The following is an 18,319-nucleotide window of genomic DNA, read 5'->3' on the forward strand; positions in this document are numbered from 1 at the left end:
CTAGGCTTCACCCTAGGGCGTTATTCCACCAGATCGAAAGTTAGAGCCTAAGAAGTGAACGCCAGAAGCATAAAATGCAATATAAATACAACAGTTTTTCCATCGTATAAAACGAATAATTGCAACCAGTATGAAAGTTATGGTCATTTCTACGTTCCGGGCAACCTAGGCTCCACTCTAGGGCGTTGCTCCACCAGATCAAACAGTTAGGGCCTTAGAAGCCAACGCCCGAAGCACTAAATACAAGATAAATAGAACAGTTTTTCCATTGTATAAAACGAATAATTGCTACCAGTGTAAAAGTTATGGTCATTTCTACGTTCCGGGCAACCTAGGCTTCACCCTAGGCCGTTGTTCCACCAGATCGAATAGTTAGGGCCTAGGAAGTGAACGCCAGAAGAATAAAATGCAATATAAATACAACAGTTTTTCCATCGTATAACAGGATTAATTGCAACCAGTGCGAGAGTTCTGGTCATTTCTACGTTCCGGGCAACCTAGGCTTCACTCTAGGGCGTTGCTCCACCAGATCGAATAGCTCAGGGCCTTAGAAGTCAACGCCAGAAGCATAAAATACAATAAAGATGCGAAAGTTTTTCCATCGTATAACAGGGATAACTGCAAACAGTATGAAAGTACTGGTCGTTTCTACGTTCCGGGTAACCTAGGTTTCACTCTAGGGCGTTGCTCCACCAGATTGAATAGCTAGGGACATAGAATTCAACGCCATAAGAATAAAATACAATATAAGTACAACAGTTTTTCCATCGTATAAAATGAATAATTGCAACCAGTGTGAAAGTTATGGTCATTTCTACATTTCGAGCAACCTAGGCTTCACTCTAGGGCGTTGCTTCATCTGATCGAATAGTTACGGCCTTGGAAGTCAACGCCAGAAGCAAAATATACAATAAAGATGCAACAGTTTTTCCATCGTATAACAGGAATAACTGCAAACAGTATGAAAGTACTGGTCATTTCTACGTTCCCGGTAACCTAGGTTTCACCCTAGGGCGTTGTTCCACCATATCGAATAGTTAGGGCCTAAGCAGTGAACGCCAGAAGCATAAAATACAATATAAATACAACAGTTTATCCATCATATAAAACGAATAATTGCAACCAGTATGAACGTTATGGTCATTTCTACTTTCCGGGCAACCTGGGCTTCACCCTAGGGCGTTAAACCAACAGATTGAATAGTTAGGGCCTTAGAAGTCAATGCCCGAAGCATAAAATGAAATAAAAATACAACAGTTTTTCCATCATATAACAGGAATAATTGCAACCAGTTTGAAAGTGATGGTCATTTCTACGTTCCAGGCAACCTAGGCTTCACTCTAGGGCGTTGTTCCACCAGATCGAATAGCTAGGGCCTAAGAAGTCAACGCCAGAAGCATAAAATACAATATAAATATAACAGTTTTTCCATCGTATAAAACGATCAATAGCAACCAGTGTGAAAGTTATGGTCATTTCTACGTTCCGGGCAACCTAGGCTTCACTCTAGGGCATTGCTCCACCAGATCGAATAGTTAGGGCCTTAGAAGTCAACGCCCGAAGCTTAAAATACAAAATAAATAAAACAGTTTTTCCATCGTATAAAACGAAAAATTGCTACCAGTGTGAAAGTTATGGTCATTTCTACGTTCCGCGCAATCTGGGCTATACCCTAGGGCGTTGTTCCACCAGATGGAATAGTTAGGGCCTAAGAAGTCAACGCCAGAAGCATAAAGAACGATATAAATACAACAGCTTTTCCATCGTATAAAACGAATAATTGCAACCAGTGTGGAAGTTATGGTCATTTCTGCGTTCCGCGCAACCTAGGCTTCACTCTAGGGCGGTGCTCTGCCAAATCGGATAGCTAGGGCCTTAGAAGTCAATGCCAGAAGCATAAAATACGATATAAATACAACAGCTTTTCCATCGTATAAAAGGAATAATTGCAAACAGTGTGAAAGTAATTGTCATTTCTACGTTCCGGGCAACCTAGGCTTCACTCTACGGCGTTGTTCCACCAGATCGAATAGTTAGGGCCTAAGAAGTCAACACCAGAAGAATAAAATGCAAAATAAATACAACAGCCTTTACACTGTATAAAACGAATAATTGCAACCTGTGTGAAGGTTATCGTCATATCTACGTTCCGGGCAACCTAGGCTTCACTGTCGGGTGTGGCTCTACCAGATCGAAATGTTAGGGCCTAAGAAGTCAACGCCTGAAGCATAAAATACGATATAAATACAACAGCATTTCCATCGTATTAAATGAATAATTGTAAACAGTGTGAAAGTAGTGGTCATTTCTACGTTCCGAGCAACCTAGGCTTCACTCTAGGGCGTTGCTCCACCAGATCAAACAGTTAGGGCCTTAGAAGTCAACGCCAGAAGCATTTAATACAAAATAAATGGAACAGTTTTTCCATTGTATAAAACGAATAATTGCGACCAGTGTGAAAGTTATGGTCATTTCTACGTTCCGCGGTACCTGGGCTTTACTCTAGGGCGTTGTTCCACCAGATGGAATTGTTAGGGCCTAAGAAGTCAACGCCAGAAGCATAAAATACGATATAAATACAACAGCTTTTCCATTGTATAAAACAGATAATTGCAACCAGTGTGAAAGTTATGGTCATTTCTACGTTCCGGGCAACCTAGGCTTCACCCTAGGCCGTTGTTCCACCAGATCGAATAGTTAGGGCCTAAGAAGTGAACGCCAGAAGCATAAAATGCAATAAAAATACAACAGTTTTTCCATCGTATAGCAGGAATAATTTGCAACCAGTGTGATAGTAGTGGTCATTTCTACGTTCCGGGCAACCCAGGTTTCACTCCAGGGCGTTGCTCCACCAGATCGAATAGTTACGGCCTAAGAAGTCAACGCCAGAAGCATAAAATACGATAAAGATGCAACAGTTTTTCCATCGTATAAAACGAATAATTGCAATCAGTGTGAAAGTTATGGTCATTTCTACATTCCGAGCAACCTAGGCTTCACTCTAGGGCGTTGCTCCACAAGATCCAATAGTTAGTGCCTAAGTAGTCAACGCCAGAAGCATAAAATACAATATAAATAGAACAGTTTTTCCATTCTATAAAACGAATAATTGCTACCAGTGTGAAAGTTATGGTCATTTCTACGTTCCGCGCAACCTGGGCTTTACTCTAGGGCGTTGTTCCACCAGATGGAATAGTTAGGGCCTAAGAAGTCAGCGCCAGAAGCATAAAATACGATATAAATACAACAGTTTTTCCACTGTATAAAACGAATAATTGCTACCAGTGTGAAAGTTATGGTCATTTCTACGTTCCGCGCAACCTGGGCTTTACTCTAGAGCGTTGTTCCACCAGATGGAATAGTTAGGGCCTAAGAAGTCAACGCCAGAAGCATAAAATACGGTATAAATACAACAGCTTTTCCATCGTATAAAACAAGTAATTGCAACCAGTGTGAAAGTTATGGTCATTTCTACGTTCCGGGCTACCTAGGCTTCACCCTAGGCCGTTGTTCCACCAGATCGAATAGTTAGGGCCTAAGAAGTGAACGCCAGAAGCATAAAATGCAATAAAAATACAACAGTTTTTCCATCGTATAGCAGGAATAATTTGCAACCAGTGTGATAGGAGTGGTCATTTCTGCGTTCCGGGCAACCCAGGTTTCACTCCAGGGCGTTGCTCCACCAGATCGAATAGTTACGGCCTAAGAAGTCAACGCCAGAAGCATAAAATACGATAAAGATGCAACAGTTTTTCCATCGTATAAAACGGATAATTGCAATCAGTGTGAAAGTTATGGTCATTTCTACGTTCCGCGCAACCTAGGTTTCACCCTAGGGCGTTGCTCCAGCAGATCGAATAGGTAGGGCCATAGAAGTCAACGCCCGGAGCATAAAATACAATAAATATACAAGAGTTTTTCCATCGTATAACAGGAATAATTGCAACCAGTGTGAAAGTGATGATCATTTCTACGTTCCGGGCAACCTAGACTTCACTCTAGGGCGTTGCTCCACCAGATCGTATAGTTACGGCCTTAGAACTCAACGCCAGAAGCATAAAATGCAATAAATATACAAGAGTTTTTCCATCGTATAACAGGAATAATTGCAACCAGTGTGAATGTGGTGGTCATTTCTACGTTCCGGGCAACCTAGGCTTCACCCTAGGGCGTTGTTCCACCAGATAGAATAGTTAGGGCTTAAGAAGTCAACGCCAGAAGCTTAAAATACAATATAAATATAACAGGTTTTCCATCGTATAAAACGAATAATAGCAACCAGTGTGAAAGTTATGGTTATTTCTCCGTTCCAGGCAACCTAGGCTTCACTCTAGTGCGTTGCACCACCAGATCGTATAGTTAGGGGCTTAGAAGTCAACGCCCGAAGCATAAAATACAAAATAAATAGAACAGCTTTTCCATCGTATAAAATGAATAATTGCAAACAGTGTGAAAGTAATGGTCATTTCTACGTTCCGAGCACCCTAGGCGTCACTCTAGGGCGATGCTCCACCACATCTAATCGCTACGGCCTTAGAAGTCAACGTCAGATGGATAAAATACAATATAAGTACAACAGTTTTTCCATCGTATAAAATAAATAATTGCAAACATTGTGAAAGTAATGGTCACTTCTACGTTCCGATTACCCTAGGCGTCACTCTAGGGCGTTGCTCCACCACATCTAATAGCTACGGCCTTAGAAGTCAACGCCAGAGGCATAAAATACAATATAAATACAACAGCTCTTCCATCGTATAAAACGAATAATTGCTACCAGTGTAAAAGTTATGGTCATTTCTACGTTCCGGGCAACCTAGGCTTCACCCTAGGGCGTTATTCCACCAGATCGAAAGTTAGAGCCTAAGAAGTGAACGCCAGAAGCATAAAATGCAATATAAATACAACAGTTTTTCCATCGTATAAAACGAATAATTGCAACCAGTATGAAAGTTATGGTCATTTCTACGTTCCGGGCAACCTAGGCTCCACTCTAGGGCGTTGCTCCACCAGATCAAACAGTTAGGGCCTTAGAAGCCAACGCCCGAAGCACTAAATACAAGATAAATAGAACAGTTTTTCCATTGTATAAAACGAATAATTGCTACCAGTGTAAAAGTTATGGTCATTTCTACGTTCCGGGCAACCTAGGCTTCACCCTAGGCCGTTGTTCCACCAGATCGAATAGTTAGGGCCTAGGAAGTGAACGCCAGAAGAATAAAATGCAATATAAATACAACAGTTTTTCCATCGTATAACAGGATTAATTGCAACCAGTGCGAGAGTTCTGGTCATTTCTACGTTCCGGGCAACCTAGGCTTCACTCTAGGGCGTTGCTCCACCAGATCGAATAGCTCAGGGCCTTAGAAGTCAACGCCAGAAGCATAAAATACAATAAAGATGCGAAAGTTTTTCCATCGTATAACAGGGATAACTGCAAACAGTATGAAAGTACTGGTCGTTTCTACGTTCCGGGTAACCTAGGTTTCACTCTAGGGCGTTGCTCCACCAGATTGAATAGCTAGGGACATAGAATTCAACGCCATAAGAATAAAATACAATATAAGTACAACAGTTTTTCCATCGTATAAAATGAATAGTTGCAACCAGTGTGAAAGTTATGGTCATTTCTACATTTCGAGCAACCTAGGCTTCACTCTAGGGCGTTGCTTCATCTGATCGAATAGTTACGGCCTTGGAAGTCAACGCCAGAAGCAAAATATACAATAAAGATGCAACAGTTTTTCCATCGTATAACAGGAATAACTGCAAACAGTATGAAAGTACTGGTCATTTCTACGTTCCCGGTAACCTAGGTTTCACCCTAGGGCGTTGTTCCACCATATCGAATAGTTAGGGCCTAAGCAGTGAACGCCAGAAGCATAAAATACAATATAAATACAACAGTTTATCCATCATATAAAACGAATAATTGCAACCAGTATGAACGTTATGGTCATTTCTACTTTCCGGGCAACCTGGGCTTCACCCTAGGGCGTTAAACCAACAGATTGAATAGTTAGGGCCTTAGAAGTCAATGCCCGAAGCATAAAATGAAATAAAAATACAACAGTTTTTCCATCATATAACAGGAATAATTGCAACCAGTTTGAAAGTGATGGTCATTTCTACGTTCCAGGCAACCTAGGCTTCACTCTAGGGCGTTGTTCCACCAGATCGAATAGCTAGGGCCTAAGAAGTCAACGCCAGAAGCATAAAATACAATATAAATATAACAGTTTTTCCATCGTATAAAACGATCAATAGCAACCAGTGTGAAAGTTATGGTCATTTCTACGTTCCGGGCAACCTAGGCTTCACTCTAGGGCATTGCTCCACCAGATCGAATAGTTAGGGCCTTAGAAGTCAACGCCCGAAGCTTAAAATACAAAATAAATAAAACAGTTTTTCCATCGTATAAAACGAAAAATTGCTACCAGTGTGAAAGTTATGGTCATTTCTACGTTCCGCGCAATCTGGGCTATACCCTAGGGCGTTGTTCCACCAGATGGAATAGTTAGGGCCTAAGAAGTCAACGCCAGAAGCATAAAGAACGATATAAATACAACAGCTTTTCCATCGTATAAAACGAATAATTGCAACCAGTGTGGAAGTTATGGTCATTTCTGCGTTCCGCGCAACCTAGGCTTCACTCTAGGGCGGTGCTCTGCCAAATCGAATAGCTAGGGCCTTAGAAGTCAATGCCAGAAGCATAAAATACGATATAAATACAACAGCTTTTCCATCGTATAAAAGGAATAATTGCAAACAGTGTGAAAGTAATGGTCATTTCTACGTTCCGGGCAACCTAGGCTTCACTCTACGGCGTTGTTCCACCAGATCGAATAGTTAGGGCCTAAGAAGTCAACACCAGAAGAATAAAATACAAAATAAATACAACAGCCTTTACACTGTATAAAACGAATAATTGCAACCTGTGTGAAGGTTATCGTCATATCTACGTTCCGGGCAACCTAGGCTTCACTGTCGGGTGTGGCTCTACCAGATCGAAATGTTAGGGCCTAAGAAGTCAACGCCTGAAGCATAAAATACGATATAAATACAACAGCATTTCCATCGTATTAAATGAATAATTGTAAACAGTGTGAAAGTAGTGGTCATTTCTACGTTCCGAGCAACCTAGGCTTCACTCTAGGGCGTTGCTCCACCAGATCAAACAGTTAGGGCCTTAGAAGTCAACGCCAGAAGCATTTAATACAAAATAAATAGAACAGTTTTTCCATTGTATAAAACGAATAATTGCGACCAGTGTGAAAGTTATGGTCATTTCTACGTTCCGCGGTACCTGGGCTTTACTCTAGGGCGTTGTTCCACCAGATGGAATTGTTAGGGCCTAAGAAGTCAACGCCAGAAGCATAAAATACGATATAAATACAACAGCTTTTCCATTGTATAAAACAGATAATTGCAACCAGTGTGAAAGTTATGGTCATTTCTACGTTCCGGGCAACCTAGGCTTCACCCTAGGCCGTTGTTCCACCAGATCGAATAGTTAGGGCCTAAGAAGTGAACGCCAGAAGCATAAAATGCAATAAAAATACAACAGTTTTTCCATCGTATAGCAGGAATAATTTGCAACCAGTGTGATAGTAGTGGTCATTTCTACGTTCCGGGCAACCCAGGTTTCACTCCAGGGCGTTGCTCCACCAGATCGAATAGTTACGGCCTAAGAAGTCAACGCCAGAAGCATAAAATACGATAAAGATGCAACAGTTTTTCCATCGTATAAAACGAATAATTGCAATCAGTGTGAAAGTTATGGTCATTTCTACATTCCGAGCAACCTAGGCTTCACTCTAGGGCGTTGCTCCACAAGATCCAATAGTTAGTGCCTAAGTAGTCAACGCCAGAAGCATAAAATACAATATAAATAGAACAGTTTTTCCATTCTATAAAACGAATAATTGCTACCAGTGTGAAAGTTATGGTCATTTCTACGTTCCGCGCAACCTGGGCTTTACTCTAGGGCGTTGTTCCACCAGATGGAATAGTTAGGGCCTAAGAAGTCAGCGCCAGAAGCATAAAATACGATATAAATACAACAGTTTTTCCACTGTATAAAACGAATAATTGCTACCAGTGTGAAAGTTATGGTCATTTCTACGTTCCGCGCAACCTGGGCTTTACTCTAGAGCGTTGTTCCACCAGATGGAATAGTTAGGGCCTAAGAAGTCAACGCCAGAAGCATAAAATACGGTATAAATACAACAGCTTTTCCATCGTATAAAACAAGTAATTGCAACCAGTGTGAAAGTTATGGTCATTTCTACGTTCCGGGCTACCTAGGCTTCACCCTAGGCCGTTGTTCCACCAGATCGAATAGTTAGGGCCCAAGAAGTGAACGCCAGAAGCATAAAATGCAATAAAAATACAACAGTTTTTCCATCGTATAGCAGGAATAATTTGCAACCAGTGTGATAGTAGTGGTCATTTCTGCGTTCCGGGCAACCCAGGTTTCACTCCAGGGCGTTGCTCCACCAGATCGAATAGTTACGGCCTAAGAAGTCAACGCCAGAAGCATAAAATACGATAAAGATGCAACAGTTTTTCCATCGTATAAAACGGATAATTGCAATCAGTGTGAAAGTTATGGTCATTTCTACGTTCCGCGCAACCTAGGCTTCACCCTAGGGCGTTGCTCCAGCAGATCGAATAGTTAGAGCCTAAGAAGTCAACACCAGAAGAATAAAATACAATAAAAATACAACAGTCTTTCCATCGTATAGCAGGAATAATTTGCAACCAGTGTGATAGTAGTGGTCATTTCTACGTTCCGGGCAACCCTGGTTTCACTCCAGGGCGTTGCTCCACCAGATCGAATAGTTACGGCCTAAGAAGTCAACGCCAGAAGCATAAAATACGATAAATATGCAACAGTTTTTCCATCGTATAAAACGAATAATAGCAATCAGTGTGAAAGTTATGGTCATTTCTACATTCCGAGCAACCTAGGCTTCACTCTAGGCCGTTGCTCCACCAGATCGAACAGTTAGGGCCTTAGAAGTCAACGCCAGAAGCATTAAATACAAAATATATAGAACAGTTTTTCCATTGTATAAAACGAATAATTGCGACCAGTGAGAAAGTTATGGTCATTTCTACGTTCCGCGGAACCTGGGCTTTACTCTAGGTCGTTGCTCCACCAGATGGAATTGTTAGGGCCTAAGAAGTCAACGCCAGAAGCATAAAATACGATATAAATACAACAGCTTTTCCATTGTATAAAACAGATAATTGCAACCAGTGTGAAAGTTATGGTCATTTCTACGTTCCGGGCAACCCAGGTTTCACTCCAGGGCGTTGCTCCACCAGATCGAATAGTTACGGCCTAAGAAGTCAACGCCAGAAGCATAAAATACGATAAAGATGCAACAGTTTTTCCATCGTATAAAACGAATAATTGCAATCAGTGTGAAAGTTATGGTCACTTCTACGTTCCGGGCTACCTATGCTTCACTCTAGGGCGGTGCTCTACCAGATTAAATAGATAGTGCCTAAGAAGTCAACGCCAGAAGTACAAAATACAATTAAATACAACAGCTTTTCCATCGTATATAATGTATATTTGCAAACAGTCCGAAAGTAATGGTCATTTCCATGTTCCGGCAACCTAGTCTTCACCCTAGGGCGTTGTACCACCAGATCGAATAGTTAGGGCCTAAGAAGTCAACGCCAGAAGAATAAAATACAATGCAAAAACAAAAGTTTTTCCATCGTATAAAATGAATAATTACAAACATTGTGAAAGTAATGGTCATTTCTACGTTCCGGGCAACCTAGGCGTCACTCTAGGGCGTTGCTCCACCACATCTAATAGCTACGGCCTTAGAAGTCAGCCCCAGATGAATAAAATACAATAAAGATGCCACAGCTTTTCCATCGTATAAAACGAATAATTGTACCCAGTGTGAAAGTTATGGTCATTTCTACTTTCCCGGCAACCTAGGCATCACCCTAGGGCGTTGTTCCACCAGATGGAATAGTTAGGGCCTAAGAAGTCAGCGCCAGAAGCATAAAATACGATATAAATACAACAGTTTTTCCACTGTATAAAACGAATAATTGCTACCAGTGTGAAAGTTATGGTCATTTCTACGTTCCGCGCAACCTGGGCTTTACTCTAGAGCGTTGTTCCACCAGATGGAATAGTTAGGGCCTAAGAAGTCAACGCCAGAAGCATAAAATACGGTATAAATACAACAGCTTTTCCATCGTATAAAACAAGTAATTGCAACCAGTGTGAAAGTTATGGTCATTTCTACGTTCCGGGCTACCTAGGCTTCACCCTAGGCCGTTGTTCCACCAGATCGAATAGTTAGGGCCTAAGAAGTGAACGCCAGAAGCATAAAATGCAATAAAAATACAACAGTTTTTCCATCGTATAGCAGGAATAATTTGCAACCAGTGTGATAGTAGTGGTCATTTCTGCGTTCCGGGCAACCCAGGTTTCACTCCAGGGCGTTGCTGCACCAGATCGAATAGTTACGGCCTAAGAAGTCAACGCCAGAAGCATAAAATACGATAAAGATGCAACAGCTTTTCCATCGTATAAAACGAATAATAGCAATCAGTGTGAAAGTTATGGTCATTTCTACATTCCGAGCAACCTAGGCTTCACTCTAGGCCGTTGCTCCACCAGATCGAATAGTTAGGTCCTTAGAAGTCAACGCCAGAATCATAAAATACGATATAAATGCAACAGATTTTCCATCGTATAAAAGGAATAATTGCAACCAGTGTGAAAGTTATGGTCATTTCTACGTTCCGGGCAACCTAGGCTTCACTCTACGGCGATGCTCCACCAGATCAAACAGTTAGGGCCTTAGAAGTCAACGCCCGAAGCATAAAATACAAAACAAATAGAACGGTTTTTCCATTGTATAAAACGAATAATTGTTGCCAGTGTAAAAGTTATGGTCATTTCTACGTTCCGGGCAACCTAGGCTTCACTCTAGGGCGTTGCTCCACCAGATCAAACAGTTAGGGCCTTAGAAGTCAACGCCCGAAGCATATAATACAAAACTAATAGAACGGTTTTTCCATTGTATAAAACGAATAATTGCTGCCAGCGTAAAAGTTATGGTCATTTCTACGTTCCGGGCAACCTAGGCTTCACCCTAGGCCGTTGTACCACCAGATCGAATAGTTAGGGCCTAAGAAGTGAACGCCAGAAGCATAAAATACAATATAAATACAACAGTTTTTCCATCGTATAAAACGAATAATTGCAACCAGTGTGTAAGTTATGGACATTTCTACATTTCGAGCAACCTAGGCTTCACTCTAGGGCGTTGCTCCACCTGATCGAATAGTTAGGGCCTTAGAAGTCAACGCCAGAAGCATAAAATACGATATAAATACAACAGCTTTTCCATCGTATAAAACGAATAATTGCAACCAATGTGAAAGTTATGGTCATTTCTACTTTCCGGGCAACCTGCGCTTCACCCTAGGGCGTTGATCCACCTGATCGAATAGTTCGGGCCTTAGAAGTCAACGCCAGAATAATAAAATACAATATAAATACAACAGTTTTTCCACCATATAAAACGAATAATTGCAACCAGTATGAAAGTTACGGTCATTTCTACTTTCCGGGCAACCTAGGCTTCACCCTACGGCGTTGCTCCAACAGAGTGAATAGTTAGGGCCTTAGAAGTCAATGCCCGAAGCATAAAATGCAATAAAAATACAACAGTTTTTCCATCATATAACAGGAATAATTGCAACCAGTTTGAAAGTGATGGCCATTTCTACGTACAGGGCAACCTGCGCTTCACTCTAGGGCGTTGCTCCACCAGATCGAATAGTTAGGGCGTTAGAAGTCAACGCCCGAAGCATAAAATACAAAATAAATAGAACAGTTTTTCCATCGTATAAAACGAATAATTGCTGCGAGTGTGAAAGTTATGGTCATTTCTACTTTCCGGGCAACCTACGCTTCCCCCTAGGGCGTTGATCCACCAGATGGAATAGTTAGGGCCTAAGGAGTCAACGCCAGAAGCATAAAATACGATATAAATTCAACAGCTTTTCCATCGTATAAAACGAATAATTGCAACCAGTGTGAAAGTTATGGTCATTTCTACGTTCCGGGCAAACTAGGCTTCCCCCTAGGGCGCTGCTCCAACAGATTGCATAGTTAGGGCCTTAGAAGTCAATGCCCGAAGCATAAAGTGCAGTAAAAATACAACAGTTTTTCCATCGTATAGCAGGAATAATTTGCAACCAGTGTGAAGGTTATGGTCGTATCTACGTTCCGGGCAACCTAGGCATCACTGTAGGGCGTTGCTCCACCAGATCGAATAGCTAGGTCCTTAGAAGTCAACGCCAGAAGCATAAAATACGATATAAATACAACAGCTTTCCATCGTATAAAAGGAATAATTGCAAACAGTGTGAAAGTAATGGTCATTTCTACGTTCCGGGCAACCTAGGCTTCACTCTACGGCGTTGTTCCACCAGATCGAATAGTTAGGGCCTAAGAAATCAACACCAGAAGAATAAAATACAAAATAAGTGCAACAGCCTTTACACCGTATAAAACGAATAATTGCAACCTGTGTGAAGGTTATGGTCATATCTACGTTCCGGGCAACCTAGGCTTCACCCTATGGCGTTGTACCACCAGATCGAATAGTTAGGGCCTTGGAAGTCAAAGCCAGAAGCATAAAATACAATATAAATACAACAGTTTTTCCACCATATAAAACGAATAATTGCTACCAGTATGAAAGTTATGGTCATTTCTACGTTCCGCGCAATCTTGGCTTTACTCTAGGGCGATGTTCCACCAAATGGAATAGTTACGGCCTAAGAAGTCAACGCCAGAAGCATAAAATACGATATAAATACAACAGATTTTCCATCGTATAAAACGAATAATTGCAAGCAATGTGAAAGTTATGGTCATTTCTACACTACGAGCAACCTAGGCTTCACTCTAGGGCGTTGCTCCACCTGATCGAATAGTTAGGGCCTTAGAAGTCAACGCCAGAATAATAAAATACAATATAAATACAACAGTTTTTCCACCATATAAAACGAATAATTGCAACCAGTATGAAAGTTACGGTCATTGCTACTTTCCGGGCAACCTAGGCTTCACCCTTGGGCGTTGCTCCAACAGAGTGAATAGTCAGGGCCTTAGAAGTCAATGCCCGAAACATAAAATGCAATAAAAATACAACAGTTTTTCCATCATATAACAGGAATAATTGCAACCAGTTTGAAAGTGATGGTCATTTCTACGTACCGGGCAACCTAGGCTGCACTCTAGGGCGTTGCTCCACCAGATCGAATAGTTAGGGCCTTAGAAGTCAACGCCCGAAGCATAAAATACAAAATAAATAGAACAGTTTTTCCATCGTATAAAACGAATAATTGCTACCAGTCTGAAAGTTATGGTCATTTCTACTTTCCGGGCAACCTACGCTTCCCCCTAGGGCGTTGATCCACCAGATGGAATAGTTAGGGCCTAAGAAGTCAACGCCAGAAGCATAAAATACGATACAAATTCAACAGCTTTTCCATCGTATACAACGAATAATTGCAACCAGTGTGAAAGTTATGGTCATTTCTACGTTCCGGGCTACCTAGGCTTCCCCCTAGGGCGCTGCTGCAACAGATTGCATAGTTAGGGCCTTAGAAGTCAATGCCCGAAGCATAAAATGCAGTAAAAATACAACAGTTTTTCCATCGTATAGCAGGAATAATTTGCAACCAGTGTGAAGGTTATGGTCGTATCTACGTTCCGGGCAACCTAGGCATCACTGTAGGGCGTTGCACCACCAGATCGAATAGTTAGGTCCTTAGAAGTCAACGCCAGAAGCATAAAATACGATATAAATACAACAGCTTTTCCATCGTATAAAAAGAATAATTGCAAACAGTGTGAAAGTAATGGTCATTCCTACGTTCCGGGCAACCTAGGCTTCTCTCTACGGCGTTGTTCAACCAGATCGAATAGTTAGGGCCTAAGAAATCAACACCAGAAGAAAGAATACAAAATAAGTACAACAGCCTTTACACCGTATAAAACGAATAATTGCAAACAGTGTGAAAGTAATGGTCATTTCTACGTTCCGGGCAACCTAGGCTTCACTCTACGGCGTTGTTCCACCAGATCGAATAGTTAGGGCCTAAGAAATCAACACCAGAAGAATAAAATACAAAATAAGTACAACAGCCTTTACACCGTACAAAACGAATAATTGCAACCTGTGTGAAGGTTATGGTCATATCTACGTTCCAGGCAACCTAGGCTTCACCCTATGGCGTTGTACCACCAGATCGAATAGTTGGGGCGTAAGAAGTGAACGCCAGAAGCATAAAATTCAATATATATACAACAGACTTTCCATCGTATAAAACGAATAATTGCAACCAGTGTGAAAGTTATGGTCATTTCTACATTTCGAGCAATCTAGGCTTCACTCTAGGGCGCTGCTCCACCTGATCGAATAGTTAGGGCCTTAGATGTCAACGCCAGAAGCGTAAAATACGATATAAATACAACAGCTTTTCCATCGTATAAAACGAATAATTGCAATCCATGTGAAAGTTATGGTCATTTCTACACTTCGAGCCACCTAGGCTTCACTCTAGGGCGTTGCTCCACCTGATCGAATAGTTAGGGCCTTAGAAGTCAACGCCAGAATAATAAAATACAATATAAATACAACAGTTTTTCCACCATATAAAACGAATAATTGCAACCAGTATGAAAGTTACGGTCATTGACACTTTCCGGGCAACCTAGGCTTCACCCTAGGGCGTTGCTCCAACAGAGTGAATAGTTAGGGCCTAAGAAGTCAACGCCAGAAGCATAAAATAGGATACAAATTCAACAGCTTTTCCATCGTATAAAACTAATAATTGCAACCAGTGTGAAAGTTATGGTCATTTCTACATTTCGAGCAACCTAGGCTTCACTCTAGGGCGCTGCTCCAACAGATTGCATAGTTAGGGCCTTAGAAGTCAATGCCCGAAGCATAAAATGCAGTAAAAATACAACAGTTTTTCCATCGTATACCAGGAATAATTTGCAGCCAGTGTGAAGGTTATGGTCGTATCTACGTACCGGGCAACCTAGGCATCACTGTAGGGCGTTGCTCCACCAGATCGAATAGTTAGGTCCTTAGAAGTCAACGCCAGAAGCATAAAATACGATATAAATACAACAGCTTTTACACCATATAAAACGAATAATTGCAACCAGTACGAAAGTTATGGTCATTTCTACGTTCCGGGCAACCTAGGCTTCACCCTAGGCCGTTGCTCCACCAGATCGAATAGTAAGGGCCTAAGAAGTGAACGACAGTAGCATAAAATACAATATAAATACAACAGTTTTTCCATCATATAAAACGAATGATAGAAACCAGTGTGAAAGTTATGGTCATTTCTACGTTCCGCGCAATCTTGGCTTTACCATAGGGCGTTGTTCCACCAGATGGAATAGTTAGGGCCTAAGAAGTCAGCGCCAGAAGTATAAAATACGATATTAATACAACAGCTTTTCCATCGTATAAAACGAATAATTGCAACCAATGTGAAAGTTATGGTCATTTCTACACTTCGAGCAACCTAGGCTTCACTCTAGGGCGTTGCTCCACCTGATCGAATAGTTAGGGCCTTAGAAGTCAACGCCAGAATAATAAAATACAATATAAATACAAACGTTTTTCCACCATATAAAACGAATAATTGCAACCAGTATGAAAGTTAAGGTCATTTCTACTTTCCCGGCAACCTAGGCTTCACCCTAGGGCGTTGCTCCAACAGAGTGAATAGTTAGGGCCTTAGAAGTCAATGCCCGAAGTATAAAATGCAATAAAAATACAACAGTTTTTCCATCATATAACAGGAATAATTGCAACCAGATTGAAAGTGATGGTCATTTCTACGTAGCGGGCAACCTAGGCTTCACTCTAGGGCGTTGCTCCACCAGATCGAATAGTTAGGGCCTTAGAAGTCAATGCCCGAAGCATAAAATACAAAATAAATAGAACAGTTTTTCCATCGTATAAAACGAATAATTGCTACCAGTGTGAAAGTTATGGTCATTTCTACTTTCCGGGCAACCTGCGCTTCCCCCTAGGGCGTTGATCCACCAGATGGAATAGTTAGGGCCTTAGAAGTCAACGCCAGAAGCATAAAATACGATATAAATACAACAGCTTTTCCATCGTATAAAACGAATAATTCCAACCAATGTGAAAGTTATGGTCATTTCTACGTTCCGGGCAACCTAGGCTTCACTCTAGGGCGTTGCTCCACCTGATCGAATAGTTCGGGCCTTAGAAGTCAACGCCAGAATAATAAAATACAATATAAATACAACAGTTTTTCCACCATATAAAACGAATAATTGCAACCAGTATGAAAGTTACGGTCATTTCTACTTTCCGGGCAACCTAGGCTTCACCCTAGGGCGTTGCTCCAACAGAGTGAATAGTTAGGGCCTGAGAAGTCAATGCCCGAAGCATAAAGTGCAGTAAAAACACAACAGTTTTTCCATCGTATAGCAGGAATAATTTGCAACCAGTGTGAAGGTTATGGTCGTATCTACGTTCCGGGCAACCTAGGCATCACTGTAGGGCGTTGCTCCACCAGATCCAATAGCTAGGTCCTTAGAAGTCAACGCCAGAAGCATAAAATACGATATAAATACAACAGCTTTTCCATCGTATAAAAGGAATAATTGCAAACAGTGTGAAAGTAATGGTCATTTCTACGTTCCGGGCAACCTAGGCTTCACTCAACGGCGTTGTTCCACCAGATCGAACAGTTAGGGCCTAAGAAATCAACACCAGAAGAATAAAATACAAAATAAGTGCAACAGCCTTCACACCGTATAAAATGAATAATTGCAACCTGTGTGAAGGTTATGGTCATTTCTACGTTCCGGGCAACCTAGGCTTCACCCTATGGCGTTGTACCACCAGATCGAATAGTTAGGGCCTAAGAAGTGAACGCCAGAAGCATAAAATACGATATAAATACAACAGCTTTTCCATCGCACATAATGTATATTTGCAAACAGTGTGAAAGTAATGGTCATTTCTACGTACCGGGCAACCTAGGCTCCACTCTAGGGCGTTGCTCCACCAAAGGGAATAGTTAGGGCCTTAGAAGTCAACGCCAGAAGCATAAAATACAATAAAGATGCAAAAGTTTTTCCACCGTATAACAGGGATAACTGCAAACAGTATGAAAGTACTGGCCGTTTCTACGTTCCGGGTAACCTAGGTTTCACTCTAGGGCGTTGCTCCACCAGATTGAATAGCTAGGGACATAGAATTCAACGCCATAAGGATAAAATACAATATAAGTACAACAGTTTTTCCATCGTATAAAACGAATAATTGCTACCAGTGTAAAAGTTATGGTCATTTCTACGTTCCGGGCAACCTAGGCTTCACCCTAGGGCGTTGTTCCACCAGATCGAAAAGTTAGGGCCTAAGAAGTGAACGCCAGAAGCATAAAATACAAAATAAATAGAACAGTTTTTCTATTGTATAAAACGAGTAATTGCTGCCAGTGTGAAAGTTATGTTCATTTCTACATTCCGAGCAACCTAGGCGTCACTCTAGGGCGTTGCTCCAGCAGATCGAATAGTTAGGTCCTTAGAAGTCAACGCCAGAAGCATAAAATACGATATAAATACAACAGCTTTTCCATAGTATAAAAGGAATAATTGCAAACAGTGTGAAAGTCATGGTCATTTCTACGTTCCGGGCAACCTAGATTCCACTCTAGGGTGTTGCTCCACCAAATCGAATAGCTAGGGCCTTAGAAGTCAACGCCAGAAGCAAAAAATACAATAAAGATGCAAAAGTTTTTCCATCGTATAACAGGAATAACTGCAAACAGTATGAAAGTACTGGTCATTTCTACGTTCCCGGTAACCTAGGTTTCACCCTAGGGCGTTGTGTCACCAGATCGAATAGTTAGGGCCTAAGCAGTGAACGCCAGAAGCATAAAATACAATATAAATACAACAGTTTATCCATCATATAAAACGAATAATTGCAACCAGTATGAACGTTATGGTCATTTCTACTTTCCGGGCAACCTGGGCTTCACCCTAGGGCGTTAAACCAACAGATTGAATAGTTAGGGCCTTAGAAGTCAATGCCCGAAGCATAAAATGAAATAAAAATACAACAGTTTTTCCATCATATAACAGGAATAATTGCAACCAGTTTGAAAGTGATGGTCATTTCTACGTTCCAGGCAACCTAGGCTTCACTCTAGGGCGTTGTTCCACCAGATCGAATAGCTAGGGCCTAAG

Source organism: Calliopsis andreniformis, unplaced genomic scaffold (assembly GCF_051401765.1).
Source record: "Calliopsis andreniformis isolate RMS-2024a unplaced genomic scaffold, iyCalAndr_principal scaffold0026, whole genome shotgun sequence".
In the NCBI taxonomy this organism is placed as follows: Eukaryota; Metazoa; Arthropoda; class Insecta; order Hymenoptera; family Andrenidae; genus Calliopsis; species Calliopsis andreniformis.